Here is a 25,465-nt window from a genome sequence, read left to right as displayed (position 1 = left end):
TTCCTCCCTTGCCATCCTTCCTTCCTCCCTCCTTCTTTCTCTTTCTTTCTTTTTCTTTGTTTCTTTGTTTCTTTCTTTCTTTCTCTCTTTCCTTCCTTCCTTCTTTCCTTTCTCCTTCATTCCCTCCCTTCCTTCTCTCACCCTCTCTTTCTCTTTCTTTCTCTCTTTAACATCCTCCAGCAAGGTACTTATGAGGTATGTTTTTGAAGCATCAATTCTACTCCTACGTTAAAAATTCTTTTTGCCTGGATATAACCTTTTATGTTGAAATTCTCTTAAATTCCGAAAGTATAGCTTTCTGTCTTATCCTCTGGTATTCAGGGTTCCTGTTAAGGAGTCAGATACCAATCTAATTCCTAATGCAATATTTCCCAAGAACTATTGTCTGTCTCTGGAAACTTTTAGGAACTTCTCTTTTTGCCCACTATTTTAAAATTTCACAATGATATTCTTAGGTGGTGGTCATTTTTCATTCATTTATTAGGCTCTTTGTAGGCATTTCAATCTAGATACACAGTACTGCAGTTTTGGAACGTTTTCCCCAAAATGCCCCAAATTTAGTCCATTATATTTTCTCTATTCTCTTTGAAACTGTTATAAGTTGGATGTTGAGCCTCCTGAATTAATTTTCTAGTTGTCTTATCTTTTATGTTCTGCTTTCTGTCTTTCTATCTTTTGGTTTTTCTTCTGGAAGAATTTCTTTACTTTACTATCCTACTCTTCTATTGAATATTCTTCTGTTTCTGCAGAAGATACATATATATGTATATATATATATTTTCAAGGACTCTTTCTTGTTCTTGGAATATTCCTTCTTATATGGTATCTTGTTTTTGTTTTATGAGCCCAATCTCTTTTCTTTTCTCTCTGAGATACTAGTAATAGTTGTTGGAGCCTTTTTTCACCCTGCTCCCTGCATTCCTATATTTCTTGAATCCAGGCTGCAGATTGAGTTCCGGATTTCTTCATGTACATTTGTCCTAAGCCTGGGATAAAGGTGCAATATTTACTCAAAGCAGGTTCTTCTTATGGAAGATTACTGGAACACAAAAGACCAAGCCCTACAAACACATTTAAGGCATCTACTCACATCATATCTGCTCATATTTCATTGGCCAAAGCAAGTGGTATGTCAAAGTCCAAAGTCAGGTGAGTAGAGAAGTTGGATCTGGCCCAAGGCAGCTAGTTTGCTAAACAATCAGCCATACACACACACACACATACACATTCACACATAAGCACAAGTCATGAAGCATTTATATCTATAAGCCTTTAGCTTTAGGGATTAAATATGTTTTGTTTGGCAGATTTGGGCCATAATTACTGTTTATACAGTTTGTAAAGGACAAGAGAGAGTAATAACTTCTGCATTTTAATTTTCATGATGGTAGCGATAAAGGTTATTTCATATCAAAGTACAGAAAATGGTGCCATTGGGTTCCCCTTCTCATTCTTTATCAAGAATGCCATGACTCCATTTGCTTTCTGAAAACTATTTCTCTTAAGTTGGATTCTGATCTACTATTATATCCTTGTATTCATTGAATTGACTAAAGAATCATTTCTATTACTTGAGAAGTACCATTTTCCTTCAACAAACATGAAATAGAGCCAATGAACACACTCATTTATGAGAAAAAACCCTACTAGGGCTATTGTAGGTGGCATGGTGGGTGAATACCCAGCCAGCTGCCTGCCTCTGGAGGTCTCGTTGGAAACCTTGGCTTGGCTTACTAGTGGAAATATGTCTAGTGGTCTCATCCTCTTCTCAAACGTCTATTACTTTCACTAAACCACTGCCTGTCTTGGCAGTGTCCTAGCTTCTGGGGGGAGGCCCCCAGAATGGTATGAGATATATTCTGTATGTTAGGAATGAGGTGTGTGGGGAAGCATTCATAGTGTCTGTCTACCTCAATTTTTCAGAAAAGAGCATATTAAGGCCCATTCCTTTTGATTTTATGAACTCTTGATTGAAAGAGCATCTTATCTCATCTTGGAATAAAGATTCTAGAATTGGATGGTTTGTATTTTGGATTCTACCTAAATACTGTGAAACTTATTAAGTTAAAAGAACATCTTCAACAGTTCTCAGTTAACAGAGACAGTTTTGTGTTTATGTGGTGTATGTCTGTGTGGTGATTAGGCTTTAATCTCTTGGGGGTGAAGTTCCAGGCATACAGAAAACACACGCACACACACACAGACACACACACACCCTGTGGGATGAGGAACATACCAGAGTTTATGAGCATTGGGATTTAATTCTGGGAAACCTTGTCTTTTGGCATCTGCCAATATATCCTCTGGAATTTATTATGTGCCCACAACAGCTCTCCAGCCAGCCATTCTTCCCTATTTCCACAGTCACTAGCTTAATTTTAGCACTTGTCATCTCACACCTGTATTATAAAAACAGCTTAGTCCCTTGTCTCTGGCTCCAGTCTTCCCCAATTTCAACTCACATCTTTGGCTGATGGAATAAGACCCTTAAGACATTGCTCTTATCACATCACTCCCTCCTCCACCTCTGCAGAAGAACTCCATCACTTATTCTTTCAAAAGAAGTTGTTGTCCACACATCATTTTGCCATGGCCCTTGTGGGGAGAAGGTGACCCTAGCATGCCTGATCATTAGAATCACCTGGGAAGATATTAAGAAATACAGATTCCTGGCTCCCTTCCATTGATGGGACTAGGTAAGCCACATTTTAAAAACTTTTATTGAAGTATAATATGTGTGTAGAAATGTGCACAAGTCATGACTTGAAGAATATTTTACCATGAATATACCTATACATACAGCACCCAGATCAAGGAATAGAAAGTTAGCAGCAAAAGAGGTAGCCACTGTCTTACTTCTAAAAGGAATCTATATGTATTTTAAAGTTTCCCAGGTTATTAGCTATGTCTGGGGACAGCTCATTGCTTTATGAGAGTTAACAAGGATTAGCTTGTTGTCTTGAAGTTAATTTCAGCTTCAGCTAGATAGATGATAGATAGATAATTTTGCCCAACTAAATGGTAGTTTTTGAAGATCAAGAATTCCTCTTTCATTTATTTTACATTTATTTCATTACTCTTTCCTCTACTATACCATTTCAAAATGTTCTTGTTGTTGTTGACTTATTTGAGACATACTGTGATCATTAAATTGCTTCTAAATATAGTATTTGTACACCTATTCTTATGCATAGTGGGTACTTGATTCATGTATAACAAATTGAATTATTTTGTCTTTTTTCTCCACATCCTAGTAAATGGATTAGGAAAGGAAAGCATAGAGAGGACTGACATGGCTGTGAGCTAGAGACAGTCAGCTCTCCATTTAGGGACCTCTGAATCCAGGGCTAAGCCTTCTGGAACTAGGTTTTGTTCCCCACATTTTGAGGCTGCATTACTATTCCTTGAAAATTTTTTAAAAGTAGAAGAGAAGTGACATCTAATATAGTGCTGGGCATATGGTATACAACCAATACAAATTTATTGAATTGAGCAAATTTGAGAGAATTAATTTAAATTAACTTAAATTATCTCTAATTGTTAAGAACCCTACACACAGTTTCCTGCATAATATTTTATTAACTGAAAAGTGTGACCCAATAATATTATTTCTTCAAACGATAACTGCCGTTTACAACCTAACTGGTTTTCCAGCTCAATTTGTTATTACTGTGCATTCCAAAGATGAACTGTTTGTTTATAGGAGTCTGTTTTTTTCCGAAGTCTTAGGAAGGTGGTTGTTTCTTCTTTGAGACATCATAATTTTGCCATCAGGGACTGTGCATAAAATGGTAACTGTTGGCCAAAAAATAGAATTCATAGTTTTAGCTGTCTCTGTCATGTAAACTAAGAAACACTATTCTAGAAACCTTGTGGCAGGTAACTTTTTATATATTACTGACAGTACTATTCTGGTTCAGGTGTTTATAAGAGCTAAGTACAAGATATGGTCCTTGATGAGGTAACAGAAGATGAATGATGAGTGACTTGTTATTTTAAGGAAGCCAGAGACTGGAAAGATCATCTCTAGCTGGAGAGGGCGGGGCAGCTTCATGCGGAAGATGATACTTGAAATGGATCTTGAAGGATGGTGAAGTGTTTGACAGGTGGTGATTGGGGCAGAAACAAAGGCAAAGATGTGGGAAAATGCAGGTCGATTCTGGTGGAGAGCTTGTCTGGAGCAGAAGACTCAAAGGAGCCGTCAAGGGAGATAAATCTGATGAGGTAGCAAGGTTGCAGATTGCAGAGGGTGTAGAATGCTGGACCAAAAAGTTAGGAAGTTCTCCCAGTATCTAGGTGTGAAATAACAATGATCTGAATTAAGATACAGCAGTGAAAATTGAAAGAAGTTTATTTTAGAGCGATTGATTTGGAAAAACTTCAGCAAGTTGGTGACATAAGGGGTGGAGGAGATGAAGTATCAGAGGTGACTAGGTTTTGAGCCTGGGTGACTAGTACGGTCAATCAATCAACCCTCCATTTTTTTTTTTTTTTCACAGCCATACTTCTAGGAACAGTAATCTCTAGCCACTGTCTTCCCTTTCATCTCAATTCATTGCTTGATCTGCTGCATCTGCCCTCTATCTCGTAGACTCCTATCCAACCCACCAATGGCTTCCAGCCTGCCAAATCTAATAGGGATGTTTCAGTTTTCTTGCATTGATACCCTTTAATGCATCATTTACCATTCACTTTGTGAAACTTGTTTCCACTGATTTTTATCATTCCTATTTCAGCATGAACAATATTTTTAAAAGAGCAGAAAATCTGCATAGGAATCAGAGATCTTTGGCATCAAACCAGAGCCAAGCACAGTGCATAGTCCACACGATGTAAACCATCTTCTGTCTCAAGCATTACTGCAAAGAAATCTTTGCTCTTTTGTTTCTTTACATGATAAATGAAGATGGCAAGTATAATCCTGATTTTGCAGATATGACAATGTCTAATTAATGAATTGCCCTAAAAAGAGATCAGAATGTATGAGGTGCTAAATAATATTGTGCACATAGAGATTAAATTTGACCAAGTGATTTATTACACAAGTCTAACAAGTGATATCATTGGCTCAAGGGAATCGAATTGGATTGGTTTATAAGATCACTTGAACTTTGAGGCATTGAGTTGTAGATATTTGTTGTTGTATTAACTGCAGGGACCCAAAGTAGCTTTTAGGTTTCCAAACTTTGGAATGTGACATTTATTAGGCCTGTAACTCCATCAAAAGTTATTGAAGCTATTAAGCTATTGTGGTTAAAGGAGTGAAAGTAAATAGCTGTTACCCTCTGTTGGTTTTATTGGGCTGCAGTTTTGTACACAAATTTGACGCTTTGGCACAGCCCATATTTATTATTTCCTGTAATGATTGCTATATTACATTTTCCCATTTTGCAAGTTCAAGCACAACTTTTCCCACTGCAGCCACATTAAACACCACATGGGACTTCAAGCCCAGCTGCAGTCTTTCTCTCCATTTCAGTTGCCATCAAAGCAATAAATAACAGTCCAGTTAAATTTGGAGATCTCAGCGTTGCCCAAAATGGCAGAAAATCAGTCTCTCTCCGCCACCCCACCCCCACCCCGTCTCTCTTCAAAACAAAGGCAGACATGCTGGTCAGAAGAGATAAACTTCTGTTTGGTTGCTCTAATAAATAAGCAACCTCAGGAGTCACTGAGCAGTGGGGCAGCCAAGCAGGGAGACAATTTTAGGAACTGTTTGAGAAATATGCTTCCTCTTACAAATACTTTGACTTCAGTTTTCAGCCTTGGTTTTGGAGCCTTAATTTTAGTATGTAAGGGTTTCTTTCTAGTTATCTCAAGGGAGTATTATAACCTGTTCAGGATAAAATGTATTTATAAATCATCCAATTTTTCAAATAAATAGAAGCCTCTTGGAAGGTTTGTTGTTTGTTTTTTTCTGGTATATGTGAAAAGCAGTCAGATAAAATGCACCAAAATTCAGCACATGGGGTAGGGAGTAAGGGTTGTAGAAAACCTCTTTTCATGCAGTCAGCTGGGAATTGAAACATGGCAGGGCAATATGAAATTTTTTCTGTGGGTCATAGTATTTTTTCAGATTTTTTTTCATTTTAGCTGATTAGCCAGAGTTTTAGTACACCTGTGGTTCCCAACTCTGCTGTTGCTTTGACATGCGAAAATGCTATAATTTTTAACTGTTAGCAATACTTTTAACATTTAATCATTGCTTTTGCAGGATTGTTATAGGATTAGTCAAAATATATATTAAATTCATAATACAGTGAATGGTACATAAGAGGTACTCAATTTTTTCTAGATTTATCGAGGTATAATTGACTAATAAAAATGTGTATGTTTAAGGTGTACAATGTGATGTTTTGATATATGTATGCATTGTGGAATGATTACCACAATCAAGCTAATTAACATATCCATCACCTCCTATAGTTACCTTTTTTTTTTTTTGAGAGCAATTAAGATCTGCTATGTTAGCATATTTGAGGTGTACAATACAATATTATTAACTATGGTCACCATGCTGTATATTAGATCTCCAGAGCTTATTCATCCTGTACAACTGAAATTTGTACCCTTTGATCAACGTTTCTCCATTTCCCCCACCCTTAGTCCTTGGTGACTGCCATTCTACTCTCTGTTTCTATGAGTTTTTAAGAGCCCACATATAAGTGAGACCATGCAATATTTGCCTTTCTGTGTCTAGCTTATTTCATTTAGCATAATGTCCTCCAGTTTCATCCATGTTGTCACAAATGGCTGGATTGCCTTTTTTTCTAAGGCTTAGTAATATCCCTCTGTGTGTGTGTGTGTGTGTGTTTGTGTGTGTATAGACGGTTCCTGACTTAAGATTGTTCGACTTATGATTTTTCGACTTTATAGTGGTATGAAAGTGATACACATTTAGTAGAAACTATACTTCGAATTTGAATTTTGATCTTTTCCTGGACTAGGATATGAGGTACAATAATCTCCTGTGATGTCCCCAGTCAGCCACACCATCATTAAACAATCGATACATTTACAACCATTCTGTACCCATACAACCATTCTATTCCCATATAACCATTCTGTTTTTCACTTTCAGTACACTATTCAATAAATTACACGAGATATTTAACACTTTATTATAAAATACACTTTGTGCTACACAATTTTGCCCAACTCTGAACATGTTTAAGGAAGGCTAGGCTAAGCTATGATGTTTGGTAGGTTAGGTGTATTAAATGTATTTTTGAATTATGATATTTTTAACTTACGATGGGTTTATTGGGATGTAACCACATCCTAAGTTGAGGAGAAAATATGTACAGTATCACAGTTATCTGTTATAAATGTGTCTTTATTTTCTTTATTCATCTGTCAATGGACTCTTATGTTGTTTCCATAGCTTGACTATTGTGAATAAAGCTGCAGTAAGCATGGGAGTGCAGATACTGTATCTCTTTAAGATCCCTATTTCATTTCCTTTGGATGTATATCCAGAAGTGAGAATGCTAGATCATATGGTAGCCCTATTTTTTTTATTTTTTGAGGAAACTCCATACTGTTTTTCACAATTGCTATGCCGGTTCACATTCCCACCAACAGTGTACAGGATTCCCTTTTCTCCACATCCTCACAAACACTTGTCTAAAAAAAAATCTTTTTGCTGATAGCCATTCTAACAGGTGTGAGGTGATATCTCATTGTGGTTTCGATTTGCATGTGCTTGATGATTAGTGACATTGAGCCCCTTTTCATGCACTTGTTGGCTATTCGTATGTCTTCATCTGAGAAATATTTATTCAGGTCTTTTGCCCATTTTAAAATCAGGTTATTTGTTTTCTTGCCATTGAGTTGTTTGAGTTCCTTATATATTCTGGATATTAAGCTCTTATCAAATATATGTTTTAAAAATATTTCCTCCCATTCTCTAGGTTGTCTCTGTTGTTTCCTTTGCTGTGCAGAAGTTTTTAAGTTTGATTTAGCCCTGTTTGTCTATTTTTGCTTTTGTTGCCTGTACTTTGGGGGTCAAAGCCAAAAATCCTTGCCCAGGCCAATGTCAAGAAGTTTTTTCCTTATGTTTTCTTCTAGTAGTTTTACAGTTACAGGTCTTACATTTAAGTCTTTAACCCATTTTGACTTGATTTTTGTATGTGGTGTGAGATAAGGGCCCAATTTCATTCTTCCCCACGTGGAGATCAGTTTTCCTGGCACCATTTATTAGAGAGACTATTCTTTTCCCATCGTGTGTTCTTGGCAAGAAAGTGCACATTTATGATAGGGTAGGTTTTGTCCTGCTGTTTTCAAGATTGCTCAAAGTAAAATATCTAACATATAGACTTTTAAGAGTGGAAGTAGTTTCAATGCTAAGATGTCACAATTAAAAAAACTAAAACTCACTAGTGTGCTGGGGAACCTGAACCACATGGACTCAAATTATTGACCCTTCTGTTTGCAAATCTATTTGACTAGAGCTGAGTGCTCTCATAGAAAGTCAGACCAATTCAGAAATCACTCTGGGATTCAGTGCACACTCCATAAATGCTTAGTAAACACATAACAAACCCTACCAGGCATTCGGATTCACAATAAGGTTTATCATTTGATCGTGTTTGAGATCAGAAAAAGTTAGATTCTGTGACTTATTTTTTACTCAGATAATAAATTAACTAGTGACTGGAGCTGATTGAGTAGATTAGAGAAAACAACCGATATTGTGGACACAGTCATTTTTCCTGTGTAATTAACAAGGGATGCTTTATGATTGAAAACACTACAGAGCAATTCGTAATTTTAAAATTGCTTTCTCGGGGCCTCCCTGGTGGCGCAGTGGTTGAGAGTCTGCCTGCTAGTGCAGGGGACACGGGTTCGAGCCCTGGTCTGGGAGGATCCCACGTGCCGTGGAGCGGCTGGGCCCGTGAGCCACAACTACTGAGCCTGCGCGTCTGGCGCCTGTGCTCCACAACAAGAGAGGCCACGATAGTGAGAGGCCCGCGCACTGCGATGAAGAGTGGCCCCCGCTTGCCGCAGCTAGGGGAAGCCCTCGCACAGAAACGAAGACCCAACACAGCCCAAAAAATAAATAAATAATAATTAAAGGTGCTAATAATTTAAAAAAAATTAAAAAAAAATAAAATTGCTTTCTCAATCCTGGTCTTATTCATTCCTGACCTTGTAAGTTATACGCTGCATTGGCTGGAGTCAAGCAATAGTAGGGCAGAATCATCCCTTCAACAATTATTGGTTATGTGACCTGGCACAAATTATTAAACTTTCCTGAACTTTAGTTATTTTCATGTATAAATTAAGAAAATAATAGTTATCATGTATAACCATTATAGAAATTAGTTTAACATCATATTGGACACATTGCAGGTGCTTGGTTTATTGGGAACAATTATTGTTGTTATTGTTCTTGACATAAATTGGAGAGGGGTCAGTGATTCTGATTTATAGAAACGAAGACCCAAAGAGTTTAAGTGACTTGCACTGCTGCTCTGTGTGAAGTGCACACATCTGCACCATGTGTGCAAGGGGCACCAGCTGAAGAGTGAGGAGGCTGGACCCAGACAACCTCATTAGCCACCTGGACCGTGGCATGGTTGATTTATTTTATGTATACTGTCTTGTGATGCTGAAACCTTAAAAGAGCTTGGACTTCTTATTTAACTTTTATTTTGTTGCCCAGAAATATTACAGAATCACTTTATATGATCACTTTGAATTTTCTTATTATTTCAGAGGCAATATGAACATGTATTAACAAATTATTAGGTAATGATTGATAATGCTTTGTTTTTAATTAATTGTATTAAACTATAGCTTGCTGTACAATTTTGACTGCCAAAACTTCATCACACTGCAGGGATTGTAACTTGTTAGTTATTGCCCTGGGATTGACCATCAAATCATCTGGAACCTGAGTAACTATCATTTGGCAGTGATTTTTCTTTTCTTTTTTTTTTTTTTTGCAAAAAACAAGTTTATATTACTCCTAACAAGTAATCCTCTGAGATCAAATTTTTGAACTCTTAGGAACCTAGAAAAAGTGATAAATATTTGTGGTTCTTCACTTATTCCCCATGGAGACAAAGCGTTACACAATCACAGATATATATGGAGAGAGGTAGTATATTTTTTCCTTCATATAGGCCATTGGTTTGAATCCATAAATATTTTAGGCTTTCTTTCCTGGATAACTAAATACAAAAGGAGCATGGTTTGGTCCACTCATTCGATAAAATATTAAGAAATTAGATTCTAATATTTCCCGAATTTTGCCGCAGAGAACTCAAATTTTTATATCAAGCAGCTTGTTTTGAAAGTTCTAATACATGTGGTAGTCTTTCCTGATGTTTGCCTTTTTTCCCTAAGGGATCTATTATTAATGACAATAAAAAACATTCAAATTATTAATTAATTCATTTTTCATATAACAAATATTTTTAAGTGCCTACTATGCAGTGATGTGCTGGTAAGCCTACTCTTTGGAACAAAAAGCCTTAATTTGCAGCATTTGGTGATTTCTGGGTATGTTCGTTCCCCTGTGGCTGACTTCAAACTCTCTGCGTAATGCCGCCGAACACAGAGTTGGAAAGAGGTAAGCAGCTCCAGCCTACCCCTGACCCTATCTGACCCTGTGTCACATACCTTGGAGACACACATATATATAATACTTGTACCAGATGAAAACGGAAAAATTCAACTAAATGTCAGAAAAATCTAAGATGGTTTGAACTATTTTTTATTCAGGTCATTTGCATTTACTTTTCTATGAATTACCTGCTCATGTCCTTTGCCTATGTAATGACTTCTTAGAATTTTAAAATTCTGTACCTAGTGAGAGTGTATAATTTGTCTCATACTTGATGAAAGTACTTTTCCCAGTTTACCTTTTTATATTGATTAGCAAGTTTTTGTGATAATATGGAAATTAACATGTTTGTTAAAATCATCTTTATATTTTCCCTTTGTAAATCCTTCCATTGAATTTAAGCTTAGCAAGTTCTTCACCATTCAGAATGAATAAATATTTACCTATATTTTCTTTTAATTCTTGTGATTTTAATTTTTTAATATTTAAGTCTTCATTCTGTTTAATCTTTAGTTCAGTGTATAAACATAATTTAAGGATACTATCTAACAAATTATACTTGAAAATGGATAAAAAATACATTAGAAAAAACTTTCTATTGGAATTTTGATTATAAGTGTGTTAAGCTTGTATATTAATTTGGGAAGATTTGTCATAGTAACATATTACTTTAATATGAATAACAGCCAAATTACTTACCTTACAAGTCAATACAAAAATAACAACCAAAAGGTGAGGTATAGAAGGGGCCACAGAGGACTGTGAAAGGGGATCAACAATTTGAATTTGGGTCAATGCTCACTTATTTATAGTTATTAGCTGTGAATGCTTAACCATGTCCCTGAAGATTTTTGAACATGTTTCCCCATCTGTAAAATGGGAATAATACCCTCCCTGTTTACCATGTAGAGTTGTTGTGAGGATCAAGAAAGAGTAGGATTATCAATGCCTTTTAGAACATTGTTATGTATATATATATATTTTTTTTTAATTAATGAATTAATTAATAAATTTTTTGGCTGTGTTGGGTCTTCGTTTCTGTGCTAGGGCTTTCTCTAGTTGCGGCGAGCGGGGGCCACTCTTCATTACGGTGCGCGGGCCTTTCACTATCGTGGCCTCTCTTATTGCGGAGCACAGGCTCCAGACGCGCAAGCTCAGTAGTTGTGGCTCACGGGCCCAGTTGCTCCGCGGCATGTGGGATCTTCCCAGCCCAGGGCTCGAACCCGTGTCCCCTGCATTGGCAGGCGGATTCTCAACCACTGCACCACCAGGGAAGCCCTGTTATGTATATTTTTAAGAGTCAGATTGTTTTGATCCCTGTAGAGATCAATATTCCCCTCACAGGGACATACCAGAACCAGAATCTGAAAACTACAACTGATTTCAATTTCCTTCAGTTGGGAAATTTATAAACTATGTTCACCATCTGCCTAGCCCTTTTAAAAATCAAATTGTTCATTTTTTTCCTCCTTTCTCACTGCAGATACAGCTTATTTACAAAGACCAAAACTTTTAATACTGAAAAGAATGCCTTCGTATTTTATAAGCAGGAGGACTGTCAAGCAAATTGCTCTTGGCCGGAAAGCAGATCATATATCTTGAGCTTATCTACCTTCTCTAGGCGGCATCCAGCCCTGATCGCCCTTGGATATGCACGCAGAGCTTTGGCAGACTCACTCAGGCTGTCTGGGCTGGGGCCGCCTCGCCCAAGCCATTTGAAAAAGGCTCTCTCTCCCCAGCCTGTGGTTTAGGAAGCTCAGCTTCTTCCCCTTGAGTGATGACTTTCTGCTGTCATTTTCAAAGGACCTACTACTGTTTATTTGGAATTTAAACATCTGGGAAGCTTAAAAGACCAAATTTGTTGAGGGCACATTCTGCACTCTATTTTTACGTGCAAGAGATCCATGACTAGTAAACATGTTGATAGCAGGATTTATTAAAATGTAACTTCTGCAATATAATCGAGGGCCAGGAAGACTGAGTTCCATCTTCTGTGGCACTGTTCATTTTATATCTGGAAGAAACTTGAATGATCACTAGCTTAACCCTTTCGTTTTGCAAAGAAGGAGGCTGATTCAGAGAGCTGGTGACTTTTCTAGGCAAAGTGGCCAGTGAGTGGCAGAGCAGAAAAGAATTTGCTTCCTAGATTTTCTCCACAAGGCTCTGTTACTGCATCAGTCTGAATAGGACACTGATGCAACGCAAAGTGTTAAAGAGTGTTCTGGGCAATCTTGGGAGGGAAAAGTTATAGACCGTTACAGAATATCCTAAAAATATCTGGCTCACAAGATTTTCAGACACAGTCCTTCAAATGTCTGAAAGAAGTAGTAACATTGGGAAAATCATCTTTGCACCTTGAACAGTCTTCTTGGGTCTTAGGTATCCTCTTTCTCATTTATTAGAAAATACTTAATGCAAATAAATGTTTTTACTTAGGCTTGTAGTGGAAAATACTACATTTGATCACAGCCCAGTTTTCAAAAATATGAATGTCCAGATTTGATCATCTCCTCAGCCAGTCTGATCAGCTCTGCAGACTGGTTTTTATTAGAATTGGGGACCAAAAATCTACCTGCTGAAACCCCTTTGGCTGGCTTTCTGGACTCTTCTTAGACTGCCCCCATCTGACTTAGCAACTTTAATTTCCACTTGTCCCCCCATAGGAACTCTGCTTTTAATGGACAATTCAAACTTAGAAAGTCTTTTAAACTTTGGTAATTTTGGTCTCCAAGACTTTTTGTTCATGCTCCTCCTTTCCTTGGAAGAGTCAACTCCTTTTTCTCACAGACAGTTTTAGTTAGCTATGGTCTTTCCTGGGTGTCTACTTCCAGGGTCCATGTCATACTGACTCTTACACCTTCTGACCTTGGCTCTCCAACGAAGAAGGATAGAGAATGCAAAATTTCCCTCATGAGTAGCCCTGAGACCACTAGGTTATTGTAGGGGGCAAAGACAAAAATGTGGGAGAAGAGAGAGAATCAAATCAAGAAGCTGCTTCCATTTCTTGTCACAGAACTTGCTCCAATCAGTTCTGACATGGCTTCTCTATTGATTCTTGAATTCTCATTACCACAAGTGAAATGACAGCCCTTAGGGTGTTCTCATTTCCCGAATTTCTCTGGCTTTATTTCATGGTCTCTTTCCTCTGAATGACCTTGTTTCTCTTTGAGTCATGGCAGCAATAACTTGCTTTTCATAGAAATATCTAGATATATCTATATCTCTATCTCTATATATAGCTTTCCCCTCAAATAGTTTCAGGTATTTACTTTCAAGATCTACAAGGGCTATTGTAAGAAAAATAAATTAGGCAGACAGGCTGTGGCTTGGGTAAAATGTCTGCCAGAGGCAAACTAGAAATGCCTCTTCTCGAAGCTTATAATTTCCAATGACATATCTCTGTCATAACCAGTCATCTTGTATTATCATGAGCTGTGTCTGTGTTTCTTTCTCCCAATCGTCTGTGAGCTCAGCTTTATTCATTGTTACATGCCAAGTACCTAACACACTGTCTGGTGTATTGTAAGCCCACAATAAATGTGTGTAGGACATTAAAGAAATTTTAGATTTCTTAAAAATAAAACAGTATTGTAATAAGTGAGAAATCCTTTTTTTTTTTTTCTCTTTAGCTCTTCTTTCACTTTTTGTTTTCCTTTAGTGCCAGAAAAAATGATGGTCTGGACACCTCAGGCAACAAAATGGCATCTTCCTTCTCCGTCACACAACCATCAAGTTTCCCTTGAATATTACCTCAACTTGTTATGTTTGCTTTGTCTGTGGGGTGGTGAGCATCTGTCCTTTCTATTTAAGGTTGTGTGTAAACATTTTCTTTTATGAAAAGAAAAAAAGGCCAATTCTTGCAGCAATAGTTTGCTGAAGCTGGTGAAATGGATTGGTTTTGTTGACAAATCGTCTCGGTCTGAATTGCTGACATTTCACAGCCCTCTGCTGGATTGCACAACATTGTGCAACTTTATGTGGAAATAAATGAGTTTATTAGCAATGAGTTGTATGCTTGTGGCTGTGTCCGTGCGTGATCATAAGCATCTTTTGTGGGTACTTACAGCAATAATGACACCACTTTTTTTCAGTTCACCCTTTATCATAAACTATGCCATTATTCATTTCAGTGGGAGCATCTGACCTCAAAGAATGTTATGAGAGTAGCTTGTTGAAACAGAGAAATGGACAGTAGGCTCTGAGTAATCCTCCCCTGGCAGGACCGTGTGATAGTTGAGCAGACGGCTTCTTCTATGTTGGTGGTCTGTAATAGCTCTACATTAAACCGTTCACATCGAACACAGCTTTGCCACACTAGACCCAGGAGTTTTCAGCGACTCAAAACAGCACAGTGTTTTCTGGACTAGTCAGCCCTAGTCATTGTGGGGTGAACCTGTGCTCTCCAGGGTGAGGAGACTCAGGTGAATGGAGGTCCCTGCCTTCACAGAGCACACAGTCTCAGAGAAATGGACAAGCCACTGAAGGTGCTCAACCCCTCAAATGGCGGGAGCCTAGAAATAAGCACAGAGCCAAACAGCTGAGCTCAAGGGTGACTGGGATGGCTGGTGTGTACGGGGATGTGGTGAGATAGGCAAGGTTAGCAGGGAAAGCTTTGAGGGAGATGAGCCCTGGACTAGTGAATGGAAGGACTAAATGTTATGGTCAACAGAAAGGAGTTGAGAGAATGTTCTAGTTTGCCTGGGGTGGGTCATTTGGGAAGTTAGGAGGAAGGAGTCATGAGTTGTGGGATACAGAAGGGAAATGAAACTGTTAGATAAGCAGGCCAGCTAAAATTCCCTCAGGAAAAAAAAAAAAATCATTACAATCTGTCTGAATCACTAACGAGTTTTAGGTAAGACACTAAAACAGAAGCGGAATCTGGGCTCTGTTCAACAGATGTTTACTGTGCGTTTGCTATCAGCAGGGCACTGGGCTTGGCATTGGAGGACAAAGGTGAGTAAGAAGTGGTCCTGCCATGAAGGATCTCAGTCTGGTCAGAGATGAGCTTATTTCAATATGCAGTGGAAAGCGCTGCGCTAGAGGTGTTCCCAGCGGCTAGGGAAGCGCAGAGGGGTGGCACCCAATTTGACCTGGAGAAGAGGGGGCGCTGTGGAGGATCACAGGTGAGTATTAGAGGAGGCATAGGACGAATTCTAATAAAGAAGTCTGTGTGTGGTTGGGGGAGTGGAGAGAGTGGGAAAAATTCTTCTAGGTAGAAGGGGTAGGTTGAGGAGAAGCCCTCGCCCATGAAACACACATGATATCTGCGAAGCTGCGTGCTGTGTTGGAACTGCTGGACCATCAGCTTTGGGTAGAGGTTGTGTGGGTGTGGGAGATACACCTGGGACCACAGGCATGGGCTGTGTTTCCATCGCAGGAGCTTATCTATGGGTAATGAGAACCTGTGAGGGGTTTGAAGACGGGCACTAGCGTGGTGGGATTCCAGAATCATCCCTCTGCTTAGTGTGAGGAAGGGTAGGAAGAAGCGCTGGCTGTTTACAGTTAAGAGACTGTCCTAGTGGGAGGTCCTGAGGACTTGACGAGGGTGATGGCAGTGAGAATGGAAAGGAGTGATGGGTACAGAAAGCATTTTTCATTTAAAATTCTGAGGGTGCTGGAATTGTTAGAGCATGACGGATGGAGAGAAGAAGGAGTCTGGGATCACCGTGAGATTTCTGGCTTTGATGGCTGAATTCATGGGGCTGCCTCCAGCTCCCCTGGGGTTGGACAGTTTGAGGGGCCTCAGTGGCATTTACTGTAAAGGAAGAACGGAAGTGGCTCGACTTCACTCCTCCCGCTAGTAGTTTGATTGACAGAGAACTGGAGTTTCAGCGCCGATCCTGGCTCCATCCCTTCCTGGTGTTTCTGTCACGACAGGCAAGGGAGGGAACCTCTCACAACTTCTGCTTCCTCATCTGCAGGTGATGATAGTGGTGTCTGCCCTAGAGGGGGCTGTCAGGACCCCTCTGGAGGTGGACGGGAGGGGCCGTGGAGTGCTGCGCTCCTGGTGGGCCGCAATGTTCCTGAGATGGTTCAGCACCCATTTTCTCTGCTCGGCTGTGTTCCGACGTGTGGGGAAATAGTGGAGCTCTGCCCCGAGAACCCCCTCTCACCACGAATGCTAACTGAGCAGACACTCTGGACCAGCAGAGACGACTCAGCATTTCCGAGGGTTTGTGGGTTTAACTCTGAGTCAACGTTATTCTAACACTTTTTAGTTCACTTAATATTTACAGAGCATAGTAGGTGGCGGATAGAGGCACAGAGCCGGGAGGGGCTTCGGTGCCAGCAGAATCCTTTCTTGCAGCTCTAGGAAAGCCACAGTGATATTTTTTCCCCTCCTGGCAATTTTTTAATAGTTGAAAAATTTGAGCAGTTTTAAATGTTTGCTATTAAACAATGAAAGGAATAAGGAGGCCACAGTGGAATCATTAGGTTGCAGTTCTGAATATATGAAAGTCAAAAAGAGGCTAAGTAAGGGGTATTCTTCTGCATCTCCCCGCCTCCCCCTGCCCCCGTAAAAAGTTTGCCATAAGCCACCATGGCTCAGAGTTCACAGACAGGAAAGCAATAGATAAATCAGAGAAAAGTTCCTGAAAGTGCCCTGTGACTGACACTGTTTCCTATTGGTGCTGGGTTGAGCTGGCATTGGTTCTTCCAGAAGAGTCAGGAAGTTTCACATGAATTTTTTTTTAAAGTTAGAAAAACCAGTCAGGAGAAAAAAAAATAAGAAAAGTTCTCCTCACCCCCACCCCCCTCCCCCGCCCCGCTTCTTTTAATATCGTTTTCAGTAGCACAATGCATTTAAAGTAAGGCGTAGTTTCCTCAGAGTAATATGGCCTCAGGACATGATTTAGATGGAAAATTTAAGTAAGATTAATGCAATTTATTATCCGACAGGATATCCCTACAAGCCACACTATTTGGCTGAATTTTAGATTCCCAATCTAATATTTCAGATGAGATTTCCAGATGGGTGTCTTATTCCTCTATTAGTTTAGTCAGGGTGACATAGAGTTTGTAAAACGGGAGAGGTTAAACTAGTTTTAACACTTGATTAATCATTGAAATTACTTTGTGATTGTTTGAATTCATTGACTTTTGTTTATTAAGTCACTCCCTAAAATTCAAAGCCAACACAAACTAGAGGCACATTTCCAGCTTTGTTAATTTATTTGATGACTTCTTCAAAGGGAATTTTTTTAAAAAGTAGTAAATTTATGGTTACATTGAAAGGCTGCTCAATGCTTGCTCCTCGCCTTTCAAAAAAGTAAAGTGTGGGTTTATAAGACTGAGGGAAACACACACACACACACACACACACACACACACACACACCAAACTCATATTCTAATTTCCTGGAACATTTCTGGGCAGATAAATCTTGTAAACAAATTGGATGAATAATTATCAGAGCTTTTGCAACTTTCATCAAGAAAACAGAAGGATAGAACAGAAACTGTGTGAGGTGACAAACCACACATATATTCTGCCATTTTATAAAACACTGGCAAGTCTGTTAAGGGAGGTGAATTCCAGAGCACCCAGTGAGGCTGTTGTGAATGGAGGGGGAGCTATGGAAAGAGTACCATAGACAACTGAACGTGGTCCACAGCAGGACCCAGTTTTTAGCACAGAGGGAAGGGGAAGGGGGCTGATTCAGAAAGTGGACAGAGTTCCAAACCAGAACTTCTTTTAGAGATATGAAAATTTCCTGAAGTCTGGGTTTGGTTAATTGATTACAATCTCTTTTCAGAGACCTATCAGGACCAAACTAGTGAGTTGCAGACATAAATCTGAATTCCAGAGTCTCCGACTAACCCAACTCATAAATGAATTCCTAAATGCTGACTGAGCCAGCAAGACCCAGCTTTGGAAAACCACTTGGCAGGAATCATTAGTTTCAAAATGAGATGAACTGCTCTATTTAGCCCTCATTCAAAACTTTACAGAAATGCCAGATTTCCATAAACACAGGTTTCCTTGAATTTCCAGGGCTTTGATTAACTGGTAGATGAGGTTGTCTCACAAATACAGATTTGTATGCAATATTCCGCTTGGACGAGATTGAGAGCTGGAAGCCAACACCAAGTATTCCCTCTTCTTTCTAAGATGTTAACTCTTCCCTTGTTTTTCAGAAAGCTCTTTTTGTTACGAGGAGTTTGGAGAATTAAAAATTAGTCTACGGTTTAAAAAGTGGATAGAGATCATATTCTTGTCATTTATGTCACCATTCATTAAGCTTTTCATGACTGATCGACAGCCTACTGCTTTATAGTGTGGCTTTAATGCCCCAGAGGAAAAAGAGAATTAAAAAATTCACTGCTGTCTCTGCTGAAAAAGCCATAAAGTTGTGGCTTCTACTAAGTAAGGAGATTGCTTGCAAGGAGATATTTTCATGTTTTAATGTGTTTTCATTTTTCCTCTTATGACTGTTTTTCTCCATTGATACTGGCGCATTAGGCAGAGTACCTAAAATTGGTGCAATGTACATTCACAAGGTTAAAAATTTGGGTGGTTGCTTTTTTTGGCTTTTATATTCAAGTCAATAAAAACAAAATAAATTTGGAGGGTAAAGAGCCAATTTTCTGTATTCTGTGTTCTGTTTCATTCCAAAGGAGTGAGTTTGGAGCCCAACACTGACCTGAGTTATGACATGGATTCCACTGCCTTTGTGGGCTTTTCCCATATTTCTTTCATTTCCTGTTATTTGTCCATAGGGTTTCAAACATCAGAGATTATGCAAGAAGAAAGTATTAGTTAAGCTAGTTAGGCTGCCTCAACCAGGTTGAATCTTTTGTTTTCAGTGGAAGGACTTAAAAGGTACCCAGTGACCAGGTTTATGAAGTCCAAGTTGAAGCTTAACTTAAAACAGGGTAAAAACACCCACAGATATCAACAAGTTCAGCTTCGGTTTTAACCTATGTCTGGGTAGTAGAAACTCACATGCTTGTCTAAATGAATTGAATCTTACATGTGGTTTTCCAAAAGTTCAGCATCCAGTTATAGAAGGGAATATAGAAGCCAACCTAGAAAAGGCATCCATAAGACAGAGTTTTGCTCCAGGCAACAGGATGGATGGCATGAGCATTCCTGAAATCAGAACATGTGATGTTGCCCAAGAATGAAAAGGAAGTCCCTATAGTAGTTTTTTTGAATAAGACAGTTTCAATATTTTCATCTGAGATTTGTCATGATAATAACCCTTTTACTCAGGCTTTGATGAAGGCTTTGCCTGCAGTACCTGGTGAGCAGCCTAGAGATAACACTATGGTGAGGTTCGTAGATTGATACCTGTTGTCTTTATCATTTACCTCCTGCCCTTCATCCTCCCCTTCCTCATCATAATTACCATCATCACCATGACAATCACCCTTAGTGACTAATTTAGCGATTGGCCAGGGCAAAACACAATTTAGCCAATTTCACTATTCTTCTCATCCTTCTTCTCCTTTTTTATTTTTTTCTCTTTCAAGGACCAAAAATCAAGAAGATAAGATTTCAGAAACAGTCCCTATAGAATCCCACAAAAATGTGTATGTTTGAGGAGCTTGGCTCCAATGGAATAGGCAGATGCAGAACTAACTGGCAAGTACTCCTGAATCTGACTACCTTATGGGACTTCTGGGATTAGTCCTTGGAGCCTCCTACTATACAGTGCAAAGGTCCTGAGAAATTCCATTTCTTCATAGGACAGAATAAGATGCCCCAGAACTTAGGGTTTTGTGTAAGGGAAGAAAAAGTATGGGGACACTGGGCAGTAAAGTAAGGGAGTAAAGTAAAGGAGTGTGAATAAAAGAAGGCAGCAGAATCCACTCAACGATAAGTCTGATTGTCTGATTTCCATTTCACACTATGGGCAGGACTCATTTGATTATAGAAACAAGAGGCTTTGCCAACAGCGATCTTGGGTTGTGTGTACTGTTAATGCACAGGGGTTGAGTTGCTACATGGGTGTACTTTCTCTCACTTGGTAATTTTTCTGTGGAGTCTGGGATGCCTCCAAAGTTCCATCTTCTCTTTCTCTTGGAGTGCCTTGTCACCTGCTGCCTCTTGGCTCCTCGAGGATGGCCACCTGCCACTGTTACTGCTCTTGTAATCTTCCATGAAGGAATCGTGCACCTGTACTTAAAGTGGTTCTTTTCTACCTTCACTTATTCAAAATTCTTTTTTTATTTTTCATTTTTTGTTGCAGGTTTTTTGTGTTCTAGGCAGTGTACTGGGCACCAGGAATACAATGGAATTTGTAGTCTGCAGAAGAGGCTGACATTAATCAAGTCATCCTAAAGAAAAGTAAATTGCAAGTGAGGCAAATTCTTTGACAGTAAACTACATGGCAGGTCACATCACCACGCATTTGGCCTGCTCAGGAAGGGCTGGGATGTGACAACAGTGCTGAGTCTGGAGTTTGAGCAGGAATTAACTAGATGAAGAAGGGAACGAAGAATGTTCTGGTTAGGGAACCAGGTTGTGCAAAAGTATGTGCTCTCTCAGCCAAAACCATGCTGTGGCCGGTGTGTGGAGGTGCAGTAGGGGTGGAGAGAGTTACCCCAAAGCAAAGGCACATCTTTGTTTGACTTCTTCCATGTCCCCAGGGAGTAAATCTCCGTCCTTCCTTCAGACAAGCAACATGTACACACACCCCTCCCCCACCAGCCCTCATGTATGTCATTTCAGTCTATGGAAGAGCAGACCACGAGTTGAGTTTGCCTTTGGGGGCACCACCGCGTTAGCCTACAGTGACCTTTTTCAGAAATGATACCTTCTTCCACTGTAGAACCTACAAGATTCTATCTTCTTATAATTCCTTGACTTTTATTAGATCTGACCTATTTTATTGTTTATTTCATTCTGGATTCAGTTCCTTTAAAATTCTGACTTCCCACTTCAGAACACATGTCATGCATACCTGAGTAACCTTCCTCCCACTTTGATCCATTGCCCTGGACCCCTTTGTCCCTGGGAGTTGTTCTGAAAATAGCACCCCACCTGGGTCATCTCCAGTGAGACCTGGGCACGCATCTCTTTGTATGGTGACCCTGAAATCATACTGCTATGAAGAGCAGCTGTCTTGTCAACTACTTTTCTTTTTTTGGAACGCGCTGTGCGTCATGCGGGATCTTAGTTCTCCAACCGGGGATCGAATCCGTGCCCCCTGCGGTGGAAGCGTGGAGTCTTAACCACTGACTCGCCAGGGAAGTCCCTGTCAATTACTTTTTAATGAGGTCTTTGTTGTTGTTGTTCTGGTTTTTAAATTAGCACATACTAGCTTTGGAAAGTTGCAAATATGGAAGAAACAGAAATGTATTAAAAAACACCCATATATGCAGAAATGACCAGTACAAATATTTTTGTGTATTTTCTCCTAGTATATGAATATATATTATATATTCATATTAACATACATAGTATATATTTTTATTTTTGATTTAACATAGTAATAAGCATTTCCCATGTCAGTTAAATTATTGGTAAACATTATTTTTAACGGCCATTAATATTATTATAGTTTACCTAATGCATCCCTTGTTGTTTGTCGTTTTGGGTGCAATAAACATTTTTGTGTTTAAATCCTTGTACCGGTTTTTCTTGATTTCCCTAAAATAGAGTCCAAGAAGAGGAATTATTTGCTTGTTTCCTTATTCATCATTTACTACTTTCTTCTTTCATATTAGTGTTCTTGGGGCTGATGATTCAAAACATAAATAAAATACGATCCCTGTCTTCAAGGAGATTCAGGCTTGTGCTAGATTAAAGTATAGGCACATTTTAAAGTTCTTGACACATATTTTCAAATTGCTTTCCAGAAAGTTGTATCCACTTGCCTTCTACTATAGGAAAATGTCTGTTCTAAGGTATTTTTCTAGTATCTTTTCCTTTTGAGAACTTGCTCTCCCTCACACCTGTGATTCACGTGGGGTGGCCATTACACGTGGTCATCTCTATCAGGAAGGACACCAATTACAGTACTTCTTCCCTGGCCTCTCAAAATAGAAAATAACAGCAACGCAGCAATTCATCCTGGGTCAGTATATTACGCAGGCTGGGCCATCACAGTTGTTTTGTTTTGTTTTTAGGGGAGTTTCTCTTTTTTCCTTTAAAATTGTGAGCTACGAAGAGGACCAGGTATACTGGAGCCACAATTGATCACATTTCCTAACACATGGAGACAACCAGCCTGAGAACTGATCCACCACAGGGGAGAGTAGAGCTGAGGGAAGGAGTGGAAAGAGCTGAACCCTGATTACTAGGTGGGACCCCTGGGGTCCATCAATGACTAAAACCAGCTGGCACTACTCCTATACTTCTCTCTTATATAAGCCAAAAAATTAATTCATTTTTCTTCCTTCTCACCTCCCTGTCTTTTTCTTTTCTGTTTTCTTCTTTTGTTAAATTGGTTGGAATTGAGTTTCTGATGCTTGTAGAGACTCCTTAGTGTATATCACCTAAGTTCCTGGTATCCACAGTCCCTGGTATCACCTTAGAAAGTGCTATTAACATAAAGAAATTCCTTTTTGGAAAAGAAAATTCTATATCTTTGTCTGAAATTTGTACACATACATTTGTGCTTGACAGTGAGGCTGAGCGTTTTTTTTTTCTCATTTGCAAATCACGCGAATCACTGTTTCAGGTCTTTGTTTTAAACATTTTGCATAAGTTTATTTTATACTAAAAATACACAGGCTACATGTTTGTGGATTATTTGTTTATCTTATGAGTTTTTACTTAGGGCAATTTGCTTTTTTGGTAAAATTTATTTTTTAATAAAAATTTAAATTTTTTGTAAAATTTGAATTATTTTTCTTTGTAAGTTTTCCCCGTTTTTAAATTTAGAATTCCCTTCCTTATAAGACTTTTTTGTGTGTTTTCACTTATAAATATTCAAACTTATTTTTGTGTGTGATTTGAGGTTGATTTTTTTTCTGCCTTATTGGCTATTTGTTTTGTACACCATTGTCTAATAATCTGTTAATTTCCCATTGACTCATAATGCCTTGGAAAAAAATTATATGTTATGTTCTTATAAACACAAGAATATATGATAAGTTTTGCTTGGGGGTCACTTATTATATTTCATCGATATTTAACGTCATTTCTAAGTCTATATATACAATAGGATTTGGGTTCTACACTATGTGTTTATTTCAGTCACACGTAGACAGGTAACTACTATGTCACTAGTATAACTTCTGATTATACAGGAGAGTAAATTATAATACATTTCTTAATTATTTATAGTATGGAATTACATATTGATAACTACCATCTATTGAGCCATCCCATGTCCTAGGCACTCTGCTATATTTAATTCTTTTCACAACTCTATGTGGTAGAAATTATAATTCTTCATAGAAATGAGTTTATTGGGCTTCCCTGGTGGCGCAGTGGTTGAGAGTCTGCCTGCCAATGCAGGAGACACGGGTTCGTGCCCTGGTCTGGGAAGATCCCACATGCCGCGGAGCAACTGGGCCCGTGAGCCGCAATTACTGAGCCTGCGCGTCTGGAGCCTGTGCTCCGCAACAAGAGAGGCCGCGATAGTGAGAGGCCCGCGCACCGCGATGAAGAGTGGCCCCTGCTTGCCACAACTAGAGAAAGCCCTCGCACAGAAACGAAGACCCAACACAGCCATAAATAAATAAAAATAAAAATTATTAAAAAAAAAAAAAGAAATAAGTTTATTATTATTTTATATTGTTTAAATATTTTCAAAATTTTCAGTTTTAATTTCTAATATGGTAAATATTGATAGATAAAACGCATGTAAACAAAAGGTCTTTGGGGATAGTTAATAACGTTTTTTTTTAAAATTTATTTTTGACTGTGTTGGGTCTTCGTTTCTGTGCGAGGGCTTTCTCTAGTTGTGGCAAGCGGGGGCCACTCTTCATCGCGGTGCGCGGGCCTGTCACTGTCGCGGCCTCTCTTGTTGCGGAGCACAGGCTCCAGACGCGCAGGCTCAGTAGTTGTGGTGCACGGGCCTAGTTGTTCCGCGGCATGTGGGATCTTCCCAGCCCAGGGCTCGAACCCGTGTCCCCTGCATTGGCAAGCAGATTCTCAACCACTGCACCACCAGGGAAGCCCAGTTAATAACTTTTAAAAGCACAAAAAGATCCTGAGATTTTAAAAGATTGAGAAATGCTGATCTATCTCATAGTAGGCTCTATATAATTATTAGGTATTAATAATTATTAAATTTTGAATTTTATTTAGTTATAATTGGTATACAGTAAACTGCATTTTGAGTGTATAGTTTGATGAGTTTGACATATGAATATTCCCATGAAACCATTGCCATAATTAAGATAATAAACATATCCATTACTCCCAGGTGCTTTGTAATTCACCCTTTCCTCCCTAGAGTTCCTGGATCCAGCAGACCCACTGGTCTGCTTTCTGTCAATATAGAGTAGTTGGTATTTTCTAGAGTTTTATTTAAATGGAATCATACAGCATGCACTCTTTTGTAACTGGATTTATTCAATTCAGCATAATTATTTTAAGATGTATCCATCTATATTGTTGTGTATATCAAGAGTTCACTTTTATTGCTGTGTAGTACTCCATTGTATGGATGTACCACTACATATTTATCCATTCAGCTGTTGATAGACATTTTGGTTGTTTCCAGTTTCGGGCTATTACAAACAAAACTACTATGAACATTCATGTACAAGTCTTTGTGTGGATATCTGTTTTTAATTTCTCTTAGATAAATGTCTAGGGCTAGAATGTCTGGGTAATGAATGTTTAACTGTTTAAGAAACTGCCAAAATGTTTTCCAAAGTGATTGTACAATTTTACATGTCCTAAATTCCTATCGGCAGTGTATGAAAGTTTCAGTTCCTCCACATGCTTGCTAACACTTGGTATGGTGAATTAAAAAAGAATTTTAGT

The 25,465-nt window shown here is 38.9% G+C and overlaps 1 long non-coding RNA gene across 1 annotated transcript in view; it reads left to right on the top strand.

Annotated features, from left to right (window-relative positions):
• Positions 1-14,462, top strand: part of LOC137761619 (uncharacterized) — a 210,627-nt gene extending 196,165 nt beyond the window's left edge. The window contains exon 3 of the long non-coding RNA XR_011073434.1: positions 14,232-14,462. This is a non-coding gene — a long non-coding RNA (uncharacterized lncRNA). The remainder of the gene's footprint in view (positions 1-14,231) is intronic.
• Positions 14,463-25,465: the final 11,003 nt, after the last annotated feature.

The sequence above is a fragment of the Eschrichtius robustus genome, chromosome 3 (assembly GCF_028021215.1).
Source record: "Eschrichtius robustus isolate mEscRob2 chromosome 3, mEscRob2.pri, whole genome shotgun sequence".
Classification (NCBI taxonomy): domain Eukaryota; kingdom Metazoa; phylum Chordata; class Mammalia; order Artiodactyla; family Eschrichtiidae; genus Eschrichtius; species Eschrichtius robustus.
Note: the sequence above shows the minus strand (reverse complement) of the source record. Positions and strands in the feature narration are given on the sequence as shown.